General features: G+C 40.3%; 1 protein-coding gene across 11 annotated transcripts in view; it reads right to left on the reverse strand.

Annotated features, from left to right (window-relative positions):
• MKX (mohawk homeobox) overlaps positions 1-25,150 on the reverse strand; it is a 122,076-nt gene that overhangs the window by 70,671 nt on the left and 26,255 nt on the right. The window lies entirely within an intron of this gene.

Consider the following 25,150-nt stretch of genomic DNA (forward strand, 5'->3'; position numbering starts at 1 on the left):
ATATATTTTAAAGCAAATGAATAACTGCTATAAGCTTAATATATGAAATGCTGCGTCTGTAGCGACTACAAAATACGTTGTATTCACTGGTGGAATGGACCGGATGATCAAATAGGGCTTTTCCATTTCTAGCTGCAATAATCTATAATGTCAACTAAGTAAAGTTCATTTTACAAGTAGCAGGTAGGGGGATAGGAGAGTTAAAGGAGGGAAAGAAAAAAGGAGAAAGGAGAGGAGAAGGAAAAACCTAAAGGAGATTTTAAAAGGAGAGTTATGCAATAGAGTACATGAGAAAGGCAGTAAGGAGAAGAAGAGATGACATTTTCTGCATATATTTAATATCTATATTTTTAATATTAAATAACCCCCTCCCAGCTAAGATGTTCATAGTACTACAAACATGTTCAGATTTTCACTCTATTTAAAACATTTAACTGGGAGTTTGTAAAGATTAAAATAAGGCTTTTAAAATAAACAAGTTGAAGTTAAATGCAGCCAGAGTAAGCTCTATTACACTTCATGGCAAGCCCCAAATGCCCCAATTGTTTTTGATTAAAAGTGAAGGGTAAAGGAATGGGTTTCAAAGTCATTTTTCAGCCTTATGTTGACACTACAGCAGTAAAATCTGATTTTGTTATGCTAGTTGGCTGTGGGTTTGGGAGCAGACCCTATATACACGGTATAATATTATGATATAAATGCATACACACAGGATGTTCTCAGACTCGTGCCACAGAATTCACAAAAATGTTTCACAGAATTCCAGGGCCCCTGCTCATAACCCCATTCCCCCATTCTCCCACTTTCCCAGGCAGACCTCCCCAACAACAGCAAAACATGCTTATACAATGTATAAAAGTAATGTAAGTTGCAAGATACCCTATTGTCAGGCCAGGCATCAAAATTTCTAACTCCATGCCAGAGCTGATTCCATGGTGTACTTAGAGTGAAACATGCAAGTGAGAAGAGGGAAAGGAGTTCATTCTTTCTCTCTTGCATACATCTGATGAGGAAAAGGTAAAGAACCACTTGATACGCTGATCATGTTCTTTCTAAAAAATGTCCATTTCAATCGACAATGGGTTGACAGTAATAGTTTCTACAAACCAATGTTCAAAACGGTCACCTAAGTTGTGATTAGACATTCATGCTGCTATGCAATCACAAAGGAAAGGCATAAAATAAGGCTTTAGTGGTGCATAAGCAGGGCGGAGGCAGATTTAATCCATTTATAGAGAACCTTCATGTGCACACACTGATCCACTCATTTCTGTGCTTTTGAACCAGTTTCAAGAGGGGAAAGCACCTCAACAACTTGCTTCATATCAGATAGCAGGGCAAACAACAGGACAAACACCTCCTTGGGAGTTCAAAAAAATTTTTTTTGAGGTGACCTGAAAGAAAATTTATTGGAAATTTCTAGTGAACCGAAAAGTTGGAAAAAAGTCTGCTATGGGCGGAATTAAATGGTTCATTTGGCCCAAAGCAAAAGGTTTCAGTTTCATGGAAATTTGTACGTGAAAAGTCATTTTCAATTAAAAAAAATCAGCATGCTTCACTTCATACATTTCACAATGAAATGTTTTGATTTTTTTTGTTTTGTTTTTAACAGAGACAATTTGGCAAATTCAAGGGGCTGGTTTGCTACCTTAATCCCCCTGGTAATTTAGCCAGCTGCCCAGCATTTCCATGTGATGTGGGGCAAGTCATTTAAGCCAACATTTCACTAATTGTGTGTTCCTCATTTTCTGGGTGCCTGACTTGGGACCCTGAATTACAGAAGCGCTGAGCATTCCCAGCTGTAACTAAAGTCAACAGTAGCTGTGCCTTGAGCATATAAAATGCTATATAAAGCTAAGTACTTTGAAAAATCAGGCCCTAGGCATCTCAAACTGGACAACCAATATTAGGGTATTCTCAATGCCTCAACTCCCCATCTGTAAAATGGGGATAATACCACACCTATCACCTCAGAGGAATGTGGTGAAAATTCATTCATTAATGTTTGTACTGCACTCAGATACTACAGCAATGGGCGCCATAGAAAACCCATGAGGAAGCCAGTAATTCTGTTTTCAGAACAGGATTTGAGTAGTATGCAACATATAAGGGCCTAGGGCCACGCATTATGCAACAAACAGAAACAAAATATTGAACAGCTGCTCATTAAGTGAGCACCATCTATCCTATGCACCAAATGAGGCAGATGTCCTGTGGAATAAACCATATGGCCCAGTCCTCTCCCATCCCAGCTCCCAGTCCCATTTTCCACAAACATAGGCTCCTTGACCCAATCTACTCCTGCCGCCCCCTCACCGTCCTTGTCTGGCTCTCAGAGAGGTAGTCTCTCTGCTATCAGTTCAGGTGCATGCATCCTGACCCAACACAGACCACAGCAGCCAAGAGATGTGTTTGGAGGGAGAGTCTTGCTCAGACCCAGTGTGGACAGAATAGTTGGAGAATTAAGCTTCTAAAATCCAAGCAGTCTCTACTTAGCACATGCAAACCACAATTTTTAAAGGCTTAGAAATTTGCCAAATTTGGATATATTTTCACAGTGATAGGAAAAGGAACATCTCTGATACAAAGACCACCCTCATACCAAATTTCAAATTCCTGCTCTAAAGCATGCAGACACTAGAATTTTCCCAAGAAATGTTTTAACATAGGCAAACCAATGTATCACCTCATTCTCGGAATTGGCTCAACCATTCTGCCTTAAATTTTCCTAAAGTATTCAACATGAGGCAGATACCAAGCACAGAAAATCTCTGGGCAAGCAAAACAGATGGAAAGTGTCAGGCACTATTACTTATAAGCAGTGCTACCAGCCCTGCCTATAATTCGCATGTAGATTATATTGCCTATTTATGCTTTTAGCCTAGGAGAGAGCCTACGATACAATACAACCAGCTAACACAATTTAGAAAATCCTAAGATGTGTTTTTCCTCTTTGTTTCCTCTGCTCAGCACAACTCGATCCTTTATCTTTTCTTTTAGACGTTTCTTCCCAAATCCAAATATTCCCAGACACATTCTAAATAACAGGATCTTGTAGACTTCCACAAACTGGAAGGTGTGTCAATGTAGATATTACACTTTCAGATCAATCCATTCTTCTCATTAAATGAGTGAGTGAAAAAGAATACAGCAAACAAGGTGAAGGAAAGAAGCGTATTGCAGCAAAAAAAAGATCACAAGCCAAGAATAACAACTCAGGAAGTTCATAAATTTAGTCCAGAGTTCAGGAGAAGCAGAAATACCTTATGGTCCCCTATGACAAGCCTGTACACAAAGGAAGGTTTGGGTCTTTCTTTGTACCAGGAGATTCTCTCTTCTCAGACATGAGGAAACTGAAATCCCATATGGAGTCCAGCATGGTGTAATTTCAGTGTGCTGTCAAGAAACTGATCTTTGATGAGGGCATGTCTATACTTTAAAAATAACTCCCCTTATTTTGAAGTAACAAGGTTCGTGTCCACATTACCAAGTCCGTTATTTCGAAATAAGGGGCTGATTATTTTGAAATAACTCCTGCTTTCTTTGGGGAATAAGCTTATTTCAAAATACAGTAAAACTCCAGTTGTTCGGCATCCAGTGGTCTGGCACTCCCGATAGTCCGGCACCAGCTGGAACCCGGAAGTGCTCTGGCCAGCCGGACAATTGGAGCTGCTCTGCCCCTGGCTTCCCCAAGTCCACCACTGATCAGCTTCAGCATCAGCGGACTTGGGGAAACCGTGGGGCAGAGCACCCCAGATGCTCTTCCCCAGGCTTCCCCAAGTCCGGGGCTGCTGAAACTGATCAGCGGCGGACTAGGGGAAGCCAGGGCAGAGCAGCTGGGGTGCTGCCAGGTTGGTCCCGCAGCTCCGCCCCTCACCTGAGAGGCACTGCAGGACCAGCCTGGCAGCACCCCAGCTGCTCTGCCCCGGGCTTCCCCAAGTCCGCCGCTACTGAAACTAACCAGCGCGGGACTTGGGGAAGCTCTGCCCCCAGCTTCCCCAAGTCTGCCACTGGTCAGTTCCAGCAGTGGCAGACTTGGAGAAGCAGGGGGCAGAGCAGCTGGAGTGCTGCCCATGCTGCGCAGTTCCCCGCCAACCCCCGCCCCCAGATCCTTCATAGCCCCCCTTCCAGTACTTCGGCATATCCAATAATCCACCACCCCCTGGGTCCCAAAGGTGCTGGATTATCGGAAGTTTACTGTAGTTATTTCAGGAGTTATTTTGAAATAACTTATTTTGAAATAATTTCCCAATGTAGACATAGCCTGAAAGAGCTCTCAAAACCAGCTCTATCTAAAGGTATGTGCTATTTTGGGATACCGGAGATATTCCAAAATAGCTATCCTGCATTTATACAAGCTGCACATTATTTCGAAATAATTTTTTAAAATAACAGGTGCGTTATTTCACCATCTCAGTAAATCGCATTGCATGAGGGATAAGGAATGGCTCGAAATAGCATATTATTTTGAAATTTGGCACTGTGTAGATGCACCAAATTTCAAAATAAGCTATTTCGAAATAGATTTGAGATAAGATACACAATTTGTGTAGCTCAAATTACATATCTTATTTTGAGGTTAGGGTGCTATGTAGACACACCGTTAGATATTGTGGTGGTGAGTATGGTACGAGGAGATAGATAGCTTAGCTTGTGTTCTGGAGGAGCAGAGCAATCTTTACATTGTAAATATTAACTCACTGAAAGCTGTAAAACAGATGAGGTTATTTGACTCCAGTATAATGTCTAATGTGTGGGAAGTGTTAAAACAGTAGCAGATAGATTTGTACATGACACTGTTAAGACTTTGTATTTGAGGAGCTCTGAAGAGGAGAACTAAATGGTTCTTTCAGCAAAATATGAAAATATTTCAGCCAAATATGAAACTATCTGTTATAAGGTGAATGCAAGTAAGGAGGACTAAAAAATATTTGTACTGAATGTCTTGTCAGAACTTCAGTATTGCTTCTGATATGATCTATACTTTTAATGTTATTGTTTCTGACAAGCTTACAGATATTGCAGATGTGAGATACGGCTGCTTTGAAAGAAAGTGCTTTCAAAGAAACTATCATTCATAAAAGGCTGGGGTTTAGGACTGAATTATGCTACTCCTGCATGACCTTGGCAGCCTCCTAGTGGCTCAACTCACCTATTTATATAACAAATATAGTAACTGGGGATGTCCAAACCCAAGCTGTGTCTAGACTACACAGTTCTTCCACAAAAAGATACGCAAATTGCAAACTGCAATTTGCATAGTTTTTTCCACTTCTTTTTTCGGAAGAGGATTTTCCAATATTTGGCCCGTCTACACTGGGCCAAATGCCAGAAAAAAACCCTTTCTTGGAACATCCCTTCTTCCTTGTAAAACAAGGTTTACAGGGATGCTGAAAAAATGCATCTGCTCTTCTGAAAAAAATTTCAGAAGAGCAGACGCATTCCTTGGATGTGGCACAGTTTTTCTGGGAAACCTCCAGCATCCCAGAAAAATGCTGCAGTCTAGATGTACCCCCAGTGGTTCTTGGGGGTTTGCATGAGGCCTGGATTACTTTGAAACGAGTTTGGGGGAAAGTTGCAAAGAGTTTTGTCTGTTAACACTGACATAAGACATGTATGTATAGATTCTACCCTATGCTGAGATCTGCTCAGCACAGGGAAAAGTTGGGGAATGAGAAAAGGCTGTCAGGCAGCAGCTTCTGACTGAGAGCTGGTCAGAAATTATTCATCACAATCTTTTTTCAATGAGAAATGCTGTTTTTATCAAAATCAAAACATTTTAAGAATGTGTTGATTTCAATGAAAACTCCTGCAGAAAAAAAATATATTTCAAACTGGACAAAAACTGTTTCAGAAAATGTTCCAAAACATTAATTTTTCAGAAATTCCATTTTATGGGAAATTTTAAAAATATTTGATTTTGTTCTGAAGCAAACTGAAATTTTACATTTTCTCACAAAACAAATTCAGAGTTCTGACCAGCTCTGTTATAACCCTAGTCTAGCCATTGCTCTATGCTATGGTCACAACAATGCATCACACAGCTCTCTTACCCCACCTCACTCAATTCCTTACTTTCCCCCAGCATATCCTCAGAGCCAGAAAGAGGGGTAATTGGTGCAAGAGCCATTTCCATCATTCCCACCCATCAGAAAGTTCCCACCGCTAAGCAATGCAGAAGGGCTAGAACTGAGCAGAGAATGTGGCTCTTAGCATAAGTATTTTTCACTGTGCAAATACAAAAAGTATCTATTATTATGAACTGTTCACAAGAACAGCACTTTTTACAAACTCAAACACTGAACAGAAATACAGAGGCTCCTAACATGAAAAATGCAAACAAAAATATAAAATCATTTTCAAACTGAGAAATAAAAACAAACCAATCAGGGTATTTTGTTCTGGCTCTGGGGCTGTGCATGCTCTAAATAAAAATCACGTTCCTAATTATGTAAGATGATTTTAAAAAGCTGATTTGATTGGAAGAAACTGTATTGCCTATTTGAAATTGAACCTAAATAAATAAATAAATAAATAATAGTTATTATTAATTATTACCTACCAATTTAGCAGAAATTAGAACTTCTACTTATTTTTCAGCTAAGCTTCTAATACTTCATTTTTTTCAAGACTCTTCAAACTCATAAATAACATGACTTTTAAAATTAAATGTGTAACGGGAATTCTGTTTAAGACATGTCAATATAACAGTGACAAATTGGTATATGAATGCATTTTTAAACTGTGATATTCTTGCTACAAGATGATCAAGCTACATTTTCTATTTGTACCTTGAAGCAAAATAGGAATTGTGGAAAATGTTTACCAAGAGCGGTAGTCTTAGAAACCCAGCCAAAATTTTTTCTTTGTGTTTTCATATTATTTTAAGAATCATGAAAAGTGTGTATACACACACACATGTATTTTTTTCCTGCCGCTTGACAGAATGATGTCATCAGGCTTTCTGGCTTCTTTTGCTTTCATGGCCAGAGAGAAGGAGGGTTGATGAGCATAGTGAGCAGGGTGCAGCCCCCTAGTATGTGTGTATTATATATATAGTATATAATGTGTGTGTGTGTGTGTGTGTGTGTGTGTGTGTGTGTGTGTGTGTGTGTGTGTGTGTGTGTATGTATATATATATATATATATTTTAGTAGAAAGTTTTTTTTACATACATTGAATCTCAAATTAGTGTGTAACTATGTCTTTAGCTATACTATTGTTCCTTGTTTCAGAAGATTATTCAAGATGCAGTTCTCTATGAAACTACCCTGATTCCTAAACTACAGAGAGAATGCCCTCCACTGGCAAGTACATGAATATTGTTCTTTTCTGTTGCAAAGAAAAATTTAAACAAACCAAATTTCCAATCAACACTTATTCATTTGAAACAAAAAGAATTCTCTCTCATTGAAAGCAGATTGTGGTGAAGAAGCAGAAGTCTTCAAGGTCGTATGATGTTGGCAAAACTCGAAGAAGCTTATAGTCCAACTTGCTTATGTTCAGCTGTGTTTACTTAGTATTAACTCGACAAAGTCTGCCTCTAATTATACATAGCAATCATCGGCTCACAGATAAATAGATATTACACAAACGTTTGGAGGGAATGATATTTGGCCACTATAATTTTTGGAATATTTTACTCTGTATCCTGAACTTAAAGCACTAAAATGATTCATAACACGTTCTTGGGCTCCAAACATAAATATTTCTACTTCACAAAGTGATTGATCTGTATGACCTTTACAAATTTACATGACATGTGTTTCTCACAAACAAAATAATTCTATAATTAGGAATCCTGTATTTTTTGTAAAAGGTGATTTTAGATAGAGTTAGGAGCTGATCCTAACTGAAGTTAATGGCAAAACTCCCATTAGCTTCAGTGGGCTGAGGTCCAGAATTTGCAATGCAAACTGAAAAGAATGTCGCAAGAGAGAGGACTTTCACTCAGTTTTAAAAGACATCTCTGTTGTAACCTAACAACATGCATGCAAGTATATATTGCTCTGTTATCTCCAGGGAATAAGCCTCTGATTAAAGCTTATGTTAGCGGTAAGAAGCAAAACCTCATTGCAGTGCCTAAATTACATGTGTGTACTACACATTAAACATATATTATTTACTTTGCTGACTATTATTTATTTATACAATGAAAAATTAGCATATATTGCTCACACTCTTGGATACTATAATCCAAACTAAATTTTTTCTTTACACCAGGCAGATGTTGTTTTAATGACATTTACACATAATGCTTGTACATAAGCCTGGTTCTTCTTTAAAGTCAATAGGAATTTTGCAGTATTTAAGACATTATTTGGTCCATTTATTTTATAATATACATTAGTAATTTAAATAAATAAAATAGTCCTTAGTACTCATTCCCCAATTGAAACCCTCTCCTATTGCTAACCCTGTACCAATCCCCAGAAACATACCTGAAGAAAAGTTTTGATCTCAAAAGTGAGACATGTGAAAGACTCCTTGAAGTCCACTAGGGACGTCAATATTCCTATTGATTTTACATGCAAGGTGCTCAGACATGAGGGTGATGGGTAGCAGAATAAACTGTAGATGGGGAAGGGGAGGAAAGAGAGACCGAGATTACTGGATTTTATAAAATTAGCATGCCTTTGAAAAATTATGTTTGATCAGAATGTTAAGTAAAGAGATAGTCACTGATGCAATAAAAAGCATATGGTATTGATATTACCAGCTTGTCTACCTCTGACATAAAATATTCAGTTTAAAGAAAATTAAGACACTTGTTTACACAGTTCTAGCTCTGTGTTTACAGGACTAAAATGAATGTTTCTAGATGGGACGATTATACCCCAGTCATTTCCTCTCATTATGCCTTGATTCACAAATGAAAACTGTTATAGAAAAATGGAATGTGTTTTTGGATGTGGGTAGCTGCAGAGACAGAAAACAGATTTTTATCATGTGGAACAATACAATGAATTCTTTCGAGGCCATTTTCTTACAGAAACTATATATTAAGACCTTATTAGATTGTGATGCAAATCTGCATGCAGCCAAGAGTGTGCCAATTACTTAGAACTGAAGAAGAGTCAAAGACCAACTGAATCCAGGAAAAAAAGCAGCACAGAAATCTCATCAGCCCAACCACATGACAAAAACAGAGGCATCTCCAAAGCCACTGATAGAAATGGCTGCCAAAAAGAGAGAAACTGCTGCAAGAAAAATAACTTTCACAGCTTGATGACTATGTCTTGTGACTGTTGTCCAAACAAGGAGAAGAAGTGGTACTATATAATGTGTCAGGGTAAACAGATCCACCCACTCACCACCACAGATTGCATTTTTAATCCAGATAACTCCCATTTCTTTTAAAAGCAATGTTTTTGGGCCAGGGGAGGGGAAAAGGGAAGGGAGAACAACGGTTGCTGTTGATGTTCCACTGAAATTATATGTATAGTCTGTTTTATATATATTTAAAATGAATTATTCAGGAATGAAGGATTTGCCATGCCAGATCAGACTACTGGGCCATTCTGTGTTATGTTCTTTGTGTGCCAGTAGCCAATATATGATGTTCCTGAGGAACACAGAGTCCCTATAATGATCCTTGCCATCTATCCAATGCCTCTACAATGTGATGGTTGAATTTTCTTCCTGAACTTTATGAACTTTCAGAAATGTCTTAAAACAAGAAATTTGATTTTCAGAAGTGACAGAAAGAAAAGGAAGTATGGGGTAAAGTTCAAAATATTTGGAATATTGTGTCAGAGATAACACCAAATACGTCCAAACCACTGTACAGGAGGCTGGAAATCAGGCTAGAAATTTTAAAACATTTCTGTGCAAGGGAATTTCCAATATTTCCAGGTTTGTGTTTGGTTAGGTCAGCTCAAGAACACTGAGTACAGCATTTGTCATAGTATTTCAGCACTTACACTTCCCACCAAAATTGGAAAGTGCAGAAATACTGGAAAACGAAAAGAAACGAAAAGAAACGAAAAGAAACGAAAAGAAAAGAAAAGAAAAGAAAAGAAAAGAAAAGAAAAAGGAATCAACTGAGCCTTTCCCTAACTCCAAATAAGATCAGGTTTGTTTTAAATTTTGAGGAAATTCTTATTGTATCCTGACCAAGTCATACCAACCTTTAGAAAAAAGGTATGCTTAATTTGATCCCATTATACATGCAAAAATAGTGCAAGAATACATTTCTTAAATGCATGTCCTTTCACAGGAAGTTTCACCTTTGCATTTACACCACAGGAAGATTGATATTTTCTATGTTTGTCTCGATTTCTTGCCTAGATTTGCCCCAGTGAAACCCCATGCCTCCCACCTACCCTTCCAGCAGCTCTCTGGCTTCTCCAGAATTTTCTCTTCCTGTCCCCTCTCCCAACAATTCCCTTTCCTTTTCCTCCTTCTCGGTGCTTATTTCCAATTCCTTTCTTCCTTTTCCCAGTCTCTATCCTTCCCCACCTGTGTCTCACTATTCCTTATTGTCAGTTCCCAATTAGTCTGCTGGCCACAATGCCTTTTTCTCCATTCTGTTCTTTCTTACTTCTCTTGCTTCTTCCCCTACTGCATCATGTCATAGAAATGAGCTGACCCAGCAGGAGGTCCCAGCAACAGACTACCTTGCTAAATCCTGGAGAGTGAGGCTAAATCCTGTAAATCCACAGACAGTGCTAAAGGGAAATAAACATGATCTTGAATGGTGTGAAAAAATGACAGGGAATTGTTAGTTATGCCTTCTCACAACACAAGAATAGGAGACCACCCAATGAAATTAATAGGTAGCAGTTTTAAAACAATGAAGTACTCTTTCACCACAATGCACAATCAATCTGTAGAACTTGCTGTTGGCTGTTGTGAAGGACAGTGTGTAAATGGATTTAAAAAACCAAATAAGTTAATGGAGAATAGCTCTATGGATGGCTAGCCCAGAGATGCAACCCAATGCTCTACATGTCCCTAAACCTCCAGTCACCAGAATATTGGACTGGATTCATTAAAATTACCCTATTCTGTTTATTCCCTCTGAAGCATATGGCACTGTCCATTGCCAGAAGAAACAATATTGAACGGAATGGACTACTGATCTGAACCTTCATGGCCATTTTTATGTTCTTTCAACAGTAGTAAATGACTATACCATATAGGCTATGTCTACAGAGCTGCATTATTTCGGAATAACTGATATTATTCTGAAATAACAAAGAGCAGGTCTACACAGAAAGCCATTATTTTAAGATAATGGTGAGCTGGAGGATGTCATACTCCAACTCCTGTAACCCTCTTTCCACAAGGAGTAAGGGAAGTCAAAGGGAGAGTGTTCTTCCTTCAACTTCCTACTATGTAGACAGCACCAAAAGCCAAATTAAGCTATTTTGACTTCAGCTACATCAATTGACGTAGCTAAAGTTGTGTACCTTAATTCTACTTTTGTCCTGCTGTGTAGACGTGCCCATAGTCCCCTGGATAAATAAGTGTAACTTATATTGACAACATTGGGAATTCAGCATATGAATCAAGTCATTATACACACAGTTCCTCAGCTGGAAAGACAGTCCTGAATGTGTAGAGGATTGCAACAAAGATCTATCCTACTTCACTACTCTAGATGGCCATGGCATATAAGGATTTCTTGCATTGGCCACAATAAATTAGAATTGAAAAAAATAGTTCAGATAAAATAGGTTACAACTTCAAACTTCACCCAGGATGGAACCTAACACAAACCAAACTTTTGCTGAGGTTCAAAAATATTAGATAAAACTTTTATTTTTCAAGAACATTTGTTAGTTAAACCTCTATACTCCCTCATTTCTGCTGGGTCTTAGAGCAGAATTGTTAAAATACAAGAAGAGAAGTTACTTGTGTGGTGTGTATGACCAAACCAACAACATAAAGTAATAGAAAGCTCATGATACAGCCTTTCTGTCTTAAATTTCAAACAAAGAAGGAAGCAGAATCACTCCTGGCTTAACTTCACTTGAATCACTAGAATTACACCACAAATTAATTTGGCCCAGAAAGTTCAGAAAAATATAATTATGAAGTGATCTGCTGAACCTTTTGTGGTTTGCCCATCATGACAATAAATATTTAATCTCCATGAGAAACCAGCTGAACAAAGGACATGCATAAAAGCCATCTTTATACCCAATAACTGGAAACTGCTCTGGAACATTTTTTTCATGGTCCTAATATTACTCTGTAACATTGCCAAATGTTAAGATCTGTTTCACCTCCAGCTGGTGCTACTTGGGCAAGTTAAATCTGTCTAAGGACTAGTCCAACTTGCATACCCGGTTTTTCAAAATTGTATGTTTTCTTTGCCTTGCCCCTTTTATTTCACTTGCATGCTTTTTTGCTGCTGCTATCTTTCCACTCTCTCTAATATCCAACTGCCTGCAGACTGAGGTAAGCATACCAATTCCATGTAAGGAACACAAGGGAGACGAGTATTGCATGATTTTTCTATGCACAGTAACTTGCACAACATTTGATAATACTCAGGGATTAAGTCATTCATGAATAGGGCCCAACGGGAGGAACAACTCCAGAAAAACAACCCTCCTTGCTGGTAGTACAGCATCCAGAATTTCACAGTCATTACTGCCACAGTTACAATTTGTAGTCTGTCTGGCAAAGTAAGGAATCTAACTGCAGGGTCTGTGGTTTAAATAAAATGTATCTACAGCAGTTTGGATCGATGTTTAAAAATGTTCCATGTTATTTTAGTCCAAGGACAAGCTTTTAAAATTAAAAGAAAACTTTGGCTTTAATTATAGATTAAAAGTGAAAGTTGTTTAAAAAGAATGTGTTTTTTGAGCAGAACAGTTACAAAAACTGTTTGAAATTTAAAATTCATTCTCCTCTCCAAAGTGTGAGGCAACATTACCCATAAATATTTAAAGCAAATGTGTGAAAGTAATTAATTTATGAACAATATTTAGGGTGCTTTTGCCATTGCTGTCGTGGATCATTGGCATATTCTTACTTTTTCCAAAGTTTAAAGTTTTTACGCTGAAGTAAATGTCGGATTGATTATTACAGACTACACGAAATCTACAACAGAAAAATTTACCTAATTTTCTTGATTCAAAATATTTGCTGCTACTTATAAGCAATGTAGCATGTCATGCCACTACACATATGAATGTAAGGGGCTTATTTCAGATCCAAGTACTGACAACGTGGTTTCAAAATAGGTGCTACAATGGAGAAGCTGCTACTCTTGGGATGATTTTCAGCAACAATGGCCCATCTGAAAATCATTAGTGCAGAGCAGTGGATTTTCCACATGTTCATATGCTGGACAAGCAGGTTGCCCTTGAAGTATTGTTCCCTTGGGGAAGAAGGAAAACCTAGAGAAAAGTATTCTATTGTCAGATCAGTATTTAACTACAGCCAGACAAAAATATGGTCAAACATTCATTTAGCTGTGCCAGACTGGCAACAGCTAATGAAGAAGACAAAGAACTGAGATTTAGAATGAAGAAGGCTATAGGAGAATGGAAGGAGAGTTTTAAAAAATAGAAATAGGATTAAATATGTAAATCTCCTGTCTTTCTTAGCAATGACCTTTATTGTTACAAAGCCAAAACTTTGGAACGGGTATTCTCTTGCTTTGTGGAATACCTTCGTATTTGAAGTACCAGCTAGAAATTACTGAAGTAACCCCAAATAAAAAGGGTAAGAAAACATCTATGTAGTATTTGACATTTAATGCCCCATTAATTGATAATTTGGCTTGAAGGAGAAAAAAGTTGGCAAAAAGGAATGGAATTCTTTAGCTCCTTGTTTTTACTTTAAAAATTCCCATCAGGCCTCACTTAAACAAAGAACTTCAGTTTTCCACTGGAAAGACAAAAAGAAAATCTTGCTTTAGTATGTCCTGCCACATGCTTAACTACACAGTAAAATAGTATGTACTTGGATTCCAGTCACATTTAAGAAGTGTAGTATTTATTAGCTACACTATTGCCAAGTTCCACCATTATCATTTTATTATAACTAAGGTATATTTTTACTAACTAAATTATATTTAGCTCTTTAGTTTAAGCACTTGCAGTTTTGAAGGTACCGGAGTGTAACAATTTGTCACATACAGATGACACAATATATCATACGAAGTTGAAGTTTTATTTTTCTTGCCCTCTATAAACAATATATTTTTTATGTGTGATTCTGGGGATTTAACTTTAATTGTGTCCTGTTGAAGCTCTAAAGACATGTAAGGTTCTGCAGAACATGTGCCTCGGACTGAGACAACTTCAGGCTGAGTTTGGAGCGGGAGGATGAGGCTCAGAGTGCAGGAGGTGACGCACAGTGGGGGTGCTGGGCATGGGAGGGGGAGGGGGGCGGATCTGGATGCATGCGGGCTGGGTAAACAGGGAGAGCAGCTCCCTGTACACTTACCTCTTTCCCCAGCCCATGTATCCAGAGGCCACCTATGAGACTCCCAAGCTCCTCTTCCACTGTCTATCTACGCCTGCATCAGGAGCCTCCCACACCTGGACCCCCACTCCACTGAACCCCAACTAGCTGACCCCTGACTCCCCCATCTCACCAATCTCCACTCCCTGCAGCCTCACCCAAGCCCTAACCACCTTCACTTGGACTTCTCTGTGAAGTCCCATTTCTCCTGCACCCAGAACTCTGCACTAAGCCCCTCCAGGTTCTCCCCTGCATCCAACCCTCTTCATGAGCTGCCTGCACCCAGATTGCACCACACAGAGCCATGATACTCTTGAGGGAATTCTGTAACAAAAAAATTAAAAATTCTGCATATTTTATTGTTAGAATAACACAGAAACACAACCATATAATTGCACCATTTTCAATTATTTTGTTAATTTATTTCAAAATAGTTCTCAGGAAAAAATTGAAAATGGAGTGATTATAGTGTATTATTTTGACAAAATATGCAGACTTAAAATAACTCGTGCAGAAATTTTATTTTTTTGTCACAGAATTCACTCAGGAATATACTATGCTCTTTATTTAACTCCAACTCTCATTTTCTTGGATGGTCATTTGGGGGTAAGAAAGCAGGATTAGGCCTACAATAGGAACACTTCATTATAATGTTGAAGCATAATTATCTGTGGAGAGGAATCTCAAAGCAAGATAAATAAAGCCAAATAAATACATAAATATTCAGTATAGTGGAGTGCACTACTTACATGTACAAATTCAATCTCTTGAAATGCCTACCATTCCATAGCATTTATCATATACTTCTAGGTAAAAAAGTATTACAAAATATTCAATATTATTGCAAGTCAATAATGATGATAGTATGACAATTACATCAACAAATATTACTGAAGGATGAGGACTCCAAGTTATATTGCAAATGCATGATAACTGAATGATGTTATTGCCATGAAAAGAAACTAAATTGTACTTTCATTTATTCCTCCACCCCACAACCACATTGAAAACGATGTTTTTACTACTGTCAGGACCTCCACTAAAGTCAATGCATGTTTTGCCAGCAAAAAATAATGAAGGAATAAACCTTCCGATACAATGATCTTATCTATTAATCCAAGGGAGTTACTAATATTATGTGCTAATCAATGAAAACACCATCTAAGTAACATACAAGAGAGAAAAGTAGGAGAGCAATTAATTTTACTGCATCACTGTAATGCATAATATAGCACCAACTGACACTGCATTCACCTGAGATGTGGGAGTCGCTCTACTCCAAATCAGACAGACTAGGGATTTGAAAACAGTCTGCCAAATCTCAGAGAGTGCCTTAACCTCTGGGGGTATGTCTACACTACAAAGTTAGTTCGAACTAACTTTAATAGGTGCTACACTAGTGCTCCACTAGTTCGAATTTGAATCGAACTAGCGGAGCGCTTAGTTCGAACTAGGTAAACCTCATTTTATGAGGATTAAGCCTAGTTCGAACTAGCTAGTTCGAATTAAGGGGTGTGTAGCCCCTTAATTCGAACTAGTGGGAGGCTAGCCCTCCCCAGGTTTCCCTGGTGGCCACTCTGGCCAACACCAGGGAAACTCTATGCCCCCCTCCCGGCCCCGGACCCCTTAAAGGGGCACGGGCTGGCTATGGTGCCCGTGCCAGGTGCAAGCCTGCCAGCACCCAGCCAGCAGACCCTGCACCTGGCACAGCACAGAGCCACCCACCCGATGTCCCCCAGCCCACCCCCTCTTCCCGGGACCAGACTGGCGGCTCCCGGGAGCTTGCCCTGGACCGCAAGAGGCGGGCACCTTCCTGGGCTAGTGCGGACATCGTGGACCTTGTCCACGATCTCCGCACTAGGCACAGGAAAGTGGCCGGCTAGGGCAGGAGAGCTGCCAGCCTGGCCACCCAGGAGCAGGTGTGCATGAAAATCAAGGGGGTCCACTGAGACCCCCGACCCTGAGCCCTGAGCTTACAATGGCCGTCCTGGGTCAGACCAAAGGTCCATCTAGCCCAGTAGCCTGTCTGCCGACAGCGGCCAACCCTAGGGACCCTGGAGGGGATGGACCGAAGACAGTGACCAAGCCATTTGTCTCGTGCCATCCCTCTCCAGCCTTCCACAAACTTTGGGCAGGGACACCACTCCTACCCCCTGGCTAAGACCACTCCATGGACCCAACCTCCATGACTTGATCTCACTTCCCTTTAAACTCTGTTCTAGTTCCAGCCTTCACAGCCTCCTGCAGCAAGGAGTTCTGCAGGTTAACTATTTGCTTTCTGAAGAAGAACAACTTTCTCTTACTAGTTTGAAGCCTGCTACCCATTCCTTTCCTTTGGTGTCCTCTAGTCCTTCTTTATGGGAACTCAGGAAGAACTTTTCTGAATACACCATCTCCACCCAACCCCTGCTTTTAGAGACCTCTATCCTGTCCCCCCTCCGTCTCCTCTTTTCTAAGCTGAACAGTCCCAGTCTCTGTAGCCTTTCTTCATCTGGGACCTGTTCCCAACCCCTGATCATGTTAGTTGCCCTCCCTTCTCCCAGCCTTTCTCTTCCCCTCTCCCACCTCCTTTTCCCAGTCTCCTCCCAGTTTTGTTCAATAAAGACAGAGTCAATGTTGGAAGAAACGTTATCTTTATTTTGTACATCAATAAGAAGGGGGGCTAGGGAAGGGTAAGTGGAAGGAGGTGAGGGAGGAAAGGGGTACGAGCCCCCGATGGGGAGGACTGGGCTGGCTCTGCGGGCTTCTGGGGGTGGAAGCTCTCCTGCAGCCCCCCAATTGCCCCCTTTCCCCAGATGGCAGCCTGCAGCAAGTGTAGCTGGGCTGATGGCTGAGTGGTGTGATGTGCCCAGTGTGGGTACTCCGGGCACTCCAAGCCAGAACTTCTTTGCAAGAGGGGCACCCCTGAGAACTGTCTGTCCGGGGTGGGGGTCGGGACCCTTTAAGCGCAGCCCTCGGCTAGCCTGAGACAGCATCTCCATGCTCTAAGTCCTCCTCTGATGCCCTGCCGGCACTGCTTCCGGCCATCCTTAAGCCCTGTTCAGAGTCCACTCAATGTGGACTTGCTAGTTCGAATTAGCAAAACGCTAATTCGAACTAGTTTTTAGTTCTAGACGCGTTAGTTCGAATTAGCTTAGTTCGAATTAACTAATTCGAACTAAGTTAGTTCGAACTAGCGCTGTAGTGTAGACGTACCCTGGGCTATTTGCTATAAAAAGGGAAGAAGATCTCTTCTTCTCTTTTTCCTTCCCCTCCCCTCTCACAGGAAAAGAATGGCCTGATTTAGACACCTAGCACCAAGAAAAGGGTCACAGCTGAGCATAGGTGTCTGGTACCTGCAGGAGGGGGTGTAGGGAGGGCCAGCCAGAGGAACAAGGAGGAGGCACCCCATTTAGCAATAAAATTTTTGGCAGGAGCACCAGGAGAGCAGTGCAGCTCATAATTGCAAGCAAAGGTAGGTGCCTACCCTTGGGCCATTCAGGCATCTTCGTGAATCTGGGTCTTAAGCCCCACCCCTCCTCTGCACTTAGGTGGCTTCCCGCTTTCTGGCTTTTGAGAACCCTTTTCTTAGGTATCTAGCTCTCCAGGGCACCCATCTCAGGACTATGAATTGCACTGGGTGGTACAGCCAGAGCCAGCTTGAGCCATTCCTGTGCTCCAGGCAGTGGGCATGTGACACATGCATGGTTCTGCCCCTGGGCTCACGGCGCATGCGCGGCCCCACTCCCCGGTGCGCTGAGCACCTTACAGCTACAATCGGGTGTGTGGTGCCTGATGGCAGCTCTAAGGGGCGCCGCACGGCCGTTGGCCCCAGGCACACGGCGCCTGATGGCAGCTCTACGGGGTGCCGCACGGCCTCCGGCCCCAGGCGTGCAGCACCTGATGGCAGCATTAAGGGGCACCGCACGGCTGGGCACACAGCACCCCTTATAGCTGCCATCAGGTGCCCCCCATAGGTTGGCCCCTTGGGCAGCTGCCTGGCTAGCCCCCTCCCCTTAATCCAGCCCTGAATACAGCAGCTAGGATTTAGGGGTTGCAATACTGAGCATTGCAATGGCTAAAGGCTTTATGAATCTAGCCCAGGGTGGCTATTTCTGTTCAGGTACTTACAGTGAAATTCTGACCTCTGCTGAAGTCAATGGCAAAACTCCCATTGACTTCAGTGGGCCTGCATTTTGCCCTTTGTCTTTATCTCTGTCTGGAAAGTGTCTAGCACAGCATTTTTCAAATGCGGCTGCCTGGGAATGTTTCTGTGGCCATGACAGCCTCCTTTTTGGGGGGAGGGCAAAACAACAACCATTCCCTGCAGGTTGCTTCTGGCTGCGTTGCCATTTGCTGGCACTACCCTACCAGCAGGGGATCTGCACCTTCCACCATGCAGCTTCTTGGGAGCTCCTGGCAGTGTGTGTGTTCAGCAGGCTTTGGGTTTCAGTCCCTGGGTTCCATCTCTGGGCTTCAGCCCTGGGCAGCAGGACTCAGGGTTGGAAAAATTATCAGCATGGCCACCAAAAAGGGTTGGTGGCTGTACTCTGGGGACGCCAAAAATATTGTTCTCAGAATCCCCGGTCTACCACACTGCTAGCATTAGACAAATAATGATGTAACACACACAAAGAGTCTGGTAACAAAAAGAACTTGAAGGGCTTCACTTCTCCAGAGTCAGTTTATGAAAAACCCTGATTTTTTCAACAAGCTGTATTTAAGATGACAAATAGTAGCTGAGAGAGAAAAAAGGAAGTAGTCAAAATAAAGGGAAGTGGAGAAAACAACAACATTTAACTTTAGCTTTAAGAGAGTAACTCTGTCAAGAGTCAGAGATGACTACAAGTCTCTAATATTCCAATAAGCTAGTCTGAGATACCACAGTTCAGGCACTTGGCTAGTACCTTACCCAGGAAAGTGAGTTTTTACATTCAGAAATGTAAAACACTGTAATATTTAAGGAATCTTGGCTACAGTCAGCTGGCCATCTTTCCTCTCAGCTTCAGCTGACAGATTTTGAATGTTGCTTTGCCTTCCATGCATCTGTTGTCTAAATCAGCTTGAAGGTAGAAGGGAACGATTGAAAACTGGATTTTGAATCTTGGCAAAGTAGTTCATTCTCACTTAAAAAGTCAATGCATACCAAAAGACTTGGTTATCATAACCTTAGCCACTAGCTAGTCTGAAAGACCCTAAACACTGAAAGTCATTTATATTAAGGTTTCAGGCTACTGTGAAGAATTAAGAAGGAGAATACATTTCATGGCTCATCAGAATTTTGATATCGTTATTTATTTTTGTGTCCCTTTGCAGCTCTTCTATTCCTCAAATTTTTAATTTAATTCTCTTTTTATTTAAGTTGTTCTTACATTTCCTGATTTTCTGCAATGGTTTTCCTTTCCAGCGTAATCTCCTGCTTTAATCTTTTGTCTCACTGGGGTTTGTTTGTTTTTGTTTGTTTGTTTAGGTGTCATTTTTGTTTCTCATAAAACTCATTTACATATACTTTTAATTGAGTGTATATTTCAGACAGCCCCACATTATGCAAAATGTGTGGTAATTTCTGCTATTGCTTCTTCCAAAACACTCAAAAGGCATCAAATAATAGCTAATATTTATTATTCATGGAATTCTGGAAGGCTAGCTTTTCTTGCAGGCCTGTATTTTTGTAGCTAGCTAGAAGCCAAAGCTGGAACCTTAAATCTCAATTCTTGAGTTGGTGGAATGGATAGACTTGAAACCAACACTGTTTCCCTGTTTCAGTTTTAGTTTTTAGTCTAAGATGGTAGAAATCTCACAGGAACAGATGTTCTCATGAGAGTTTACCCCATGACGATAGCAAAAATATCAAAAGATAAGTTGAACCTGTGAGTTTCCTACTATTATGAGGGTGAAGTTAATGAGATTTTGGAGTGAAAGAATATAAACCTAATTCCCAGTGTAAACCTAGTGCACACACAGATTGAAACTCTGCTTTCTCAATATATTTGTACTTGTAACTCCCATTGGTGTCAACTCTCTCCTATAAGAGTTCTCTTGTATATATATGTATAAGCAGTAGTCTGGTCTCAATAACCTATTTATTTCCATCATTGTGCCACGGGTGTTCACATTATGAACAAGAGACCTCAAAATTAAACACATAAAGCAGTTTTGTAAGTTATGGTGTGGATTTCAAAAGCCACAAACCTCCAAAGGGAAATAGGATTTGCTATGTCATATTGGTCCATTTAGTCTGGCACTCTCCAATACATGACATTTTAGATCAAAATGTGGAAAAATATAGTGACTAACACAGATTTTGCAGTGCTGTACAGAAGAGATATTTTAATTATAATTAATTTCTGCTCTATCACTCAAATTTTAATTAAAAAAAATCAGTTTAAAAATTGGCTCCCAAGAAAAGTGATATGAAGCTATCAATTATTAATTTCTCATGAATTTGTAAAGAAATGTCACCATTTTCAACAGTGAATGCAAGTTTTCACCAGGAAAAGTAGTTCACACACTTGTAAACCACTTTAAAATATTTTCACAGCAAAATGGCAATTTTTCTCTTAAAGAAATATGGATAGATGAGAGACAGACAGAACAGAGAATAATTAAAGAAAAAATATTTTCCCCCAAACCATTAAAAAACAGTTTTTCCACCAATTTCATGAGGGGAGTGAATTTACGCACACATCTCTACTCCTCGAAAGATGCCTTATAGTTTCTCATAACTTTGACTGGTATTATTGGGATGTACCTGCTTAAATCCACTACACACAGATTGGAGAACTCCCAACTGCACCAAATTTCAGACCAGACTGAATTTAAACAGCTGGGTAATAAATTCTTGGATTAAAAAGGATTTTCATGGAAACACCAATAAAATCTTAAATATAGCAGCATCAACAGCACCTCTTTAACACTGCAGAAGAAGACAGGTCAATCCAACAGACCATGGTTCAAATAGAATTTACTGTCTACTGAATGTTACCAGTAGTTCATTTTATTTATACCAAACAGTAGGAACAGAATGAAATACACAGAAACACCATTCTAGGTATGAAGTTTCAATTCAGACATTTTTCCCAAAATAAATGAATTTTATAGGCTCCCCATACCTTTAAGTTTACTGGAAGAAATGCTAAAAATACATCCTTCTTGCAACCGTAGCACCACCATCCTAGAAAGGATGGTCAGGAGACAGTTCTTCCTTTGCATGTTCATGTAGGTTCATTTGCACACTTGCATGCACATTTTGATGCATTTACATGTGTATACACAAGATGAGTGGAATTTTACAAGATGTAAAATTCTCCAAGCAAACGGGTGTTTTGCCCATGACAATTTTATTACCTGTATATGCAGGTGTTAGTGTTCCAAAGTACACACATAATACTGTGCATACATGAGTGGAAATTTGATTGATGAGTCATTGAAAACCCAGGATGAAAAACAGGAACATTTGAATATCAGGCACAAGAGTGTTGCCAGTTTAAACTCAGTAAAGCAGCAGTTTAGTCTGTCTCCAGCTACAGATTTGTACTAGAAAGTAGGATCTCTCTTGTCAGAGATAGAGTGAAGCATGTGATTTCAAAGCTAATCCCCAAGGATTGGAGTCACATGTTTTTAATCAGTGGAAACACTCTTGTTTTGTTTCTTTCCTTCACATTTCACTTGAATTTCTTTTGTCTCATGTCACATTTTTTTTTCACTTTCTTTAGCCCAACTCCTCCCTCCAGCACAAATACCTAGTAAAAGGGCTTTGCATTACAGCTTCCCAGGGGTTGTAGAAAACAGAATCCCCAACCCCCGTGAAATATTTCTATGGCTACTGCACATGCCTGCCTCTCCCATAAATCTACTGGGGGTTACGGTGAATCTGCAGAAGTGCCAGGTCCCAGCTTTATCCCCAAGCCTCTTCCATGGTCCCAAATAGGAGACTGCTCCAGTTCTCTGGCTCTGTGTGGCCTCTGCATCATTCCTTCCCACATAACATATGTCAGGTCAGTTTATGCTAAGAGTCTCTTCATGACTTCATGTGGGCACATGAATGTTTCTCTTTGTCTACTGCAATAGGAGTCACTGCTTTTATTGTTCTGTACGTGCAGGACAACAAACAAGATTCAAGGGATGTAGTTTAATTAGGCTGCAACTTTATTAATTTCACTTATCTGGAGATTACCCAGCAATAACTCAGACAGTACAAGTATCTCATAATTCCTTCCTTAATCATTTCTACCTGACTGGGAGTGAGGAATGCTATCAGTCTTCTCCGTCTCCCAACTGAGTCTCAACCCAGTGTTGAAACCCCATTGCCCTCATCCCTAACTACTAAGGGGCTGAGGACAGGAGGCGGTTTCCCTACTGTACCAGATATTAGGAACCCTACCTCCTTTCCCCAGTTTCTTCAGGGAATGCCTCCTTCCCCTGAATCTTCTTCCAATTCCAGTTTACCAGGGAACCAGAGGCCCCAGAGAATGAGTATGTGTGCTGGACACCTGCCAAATTGCGACACCTTGAACAAAACTCCTGATCCACCCCCATCAGATCGATGAGCTGCTTTGACAGAGACAAAAAAAACCACCCCACCCCAGCCAATCTGGCAGTGAAGGAAAACATTCCTTTCCTACAAAGGTGATTAGTTCAATGCCTAACAACACAACAAAACACCTTGATCTTACTTTGAGGCTAGGGTGCTGCTGATCCTGAAAGAGGGCTCTGTCTGATGGAAATGGAATATAAATATTCTCCCTCTAGATGTGCCTGGGCCAATATCCCACCTGAGTACCCTCCAGTCAGCTGCTGGCTCACGTGATGCTTCTCTTTCCCTTCCCTTTTATCCCAAAGGGGAGGGCACTTTCAACAAGCCACAACTACTTTTCTTCCCACAGGTCAGAAAATGCTCCCACTTTCAAGATCACAGGGAGTGTATTTTGGGGTGCAAACAATTGTGATCTGTAAATGCTGTGAGCTTCCTTTGTTTAAACAAGTAAATTCACTGACTTCAGTAGGAATTGCTGACATAAATAAGGTTTTGCTGGACTAGATATAAGGCCTTCTCTACATGAGAAAATTGTACTGATTTAACTAAATCTGTTTCAAAATGAATTTAGTTAAATTGGTTCAACCATCTATGCAGACCTTATTACTCTGGTTTAACACATGTTTATATCAATTTAGCTTCAGGGGTAGATTTTTGAAAACACAAAAAATTGGCTTTCAATGGGAGCTGGACATGTATTTTTCCTTTGTTCCTTTAAAATCTCCCCTTAAATGGATAGTTTATGGATCTACGGCAAAACATATCAGGGATGCCTTAATTGAAATAAGAGTGTCCACATACAGGTTTTAAACTCATTTAACTAAATCAGTTTCTAAAGTACTTTAGTTAAATCAGTATAATTTTCACATATGGACCCAACTTAAGTTTCTTTTTCAGTTTCTACATGCGCATTGAATATTCCTTTTTAAGTGTCAATTGTCTTACTAATTTCCTTATTATAGTGATTATCATGCTATCCACTGCTAAAGCCACAAAACAATTTATGACCAAACTAACCATCCATTTTCAGACACTCATAACCTCCTGAAACAGTCATATTTTGGGATGGATCTTTTAAATTCTCTTTTTCTTTCTTTTCTGCAAAATCTTTTCAGTCATTTTGGGCACAGGGAGAACGGGAAAAAGATATTTTTTCCCCTTAGTACACATGTTTCCGATAAGTCTGGATGGATGAAGTCTGAAACGTGGCAGGGGCATTGTCCTCACTGAGGACTAGAACATTTACTAAATTTGAGGGAGGATATAAACATAAAAATGTGTAAAAAAATACTCATCACTTTTAGGCATACGAAAGCTCATGAAACCATCTACGTTTTTTGTTAATCTCTAAGGTGCTGCAAGACTATTCATTATTTTTTAAGTTTTTTCTGTTACAGACTAACACAGCTACCCTTCTGAATCTCTTGGCATCATCTACCATTTCAGAAGCACCTGCCACAGTACTGTCCCATGATGACAGCACTGTTCATTTTTCCCATCTGGCCAGACAAAGGGCAAGCACAGAGACTGCTGCTTTTAACCTAGTGATAACAACATTTGTATGAGGGAAATTGTAGTGGTCTTAGTTAAATACACACTGTCACAACATCGAAAGCAGGAGAAAGCTCTGGCTAGAGAAACATTGCTTCGCTCATGATTTTTAGATATTTCTGGATTTTTTGTCATGTTTTAGTATTTTCAATTTCAAAGTTTTAATTTAAAAATACATCCTACTCTGCTGTAATGACAAAGCCTGCACATATAATAAAAGCCAATTTCTGCTGCCTTGCAACAAAACTGTCTGCAGCCAAATAACTGGCTTAATCCTGCTTAAAGTGAATGAGAATTTTGCCTGGCTATCCATAGAAGCAAGAAGAGAAAGTGCCTAGAAGGCTCTGTGAAATGGATTTAATTGATTTTCATTGTCCAAACAAACAAAAATCAAAAAATGTACAAACAGCCAACTGGGTTTTTAAAAATGTCCAGGGATGGGGAACCTTCTTTGGGTTTGGATTAACTCAGAGGAGAAAGACACTCTCCTCATTTCCTGTGCACACCAGAGCCTAAGGGGGCCCAGACTTAGATTTTGTGTGCTCCAGCCCTGTGGTGAGGTGGTGGGGAGCTGGAATGCCAGTGCAGGCTCCCCAGAGCTGGTGGGGGGCCTTGAGCCTTGGGGGCCAGATCCAGGCAAGCCAGGGGCTGCATCTA

This window comes from Pelodiscus sinensis, chromosome 2, assembly GCF_052426305.1.
Source record: "Pelodiscus sinensis isolate ZL-2025 chromosome 2, ASM5242630v1, whole genome shotgun sequence".
In the NCBI taxonomy this organism is placed as follows: Eukaryota; Metazoa; Chordata; order Testudines; family Trionychidae; genus Pelodiscus; species Pelodiscus sinensis.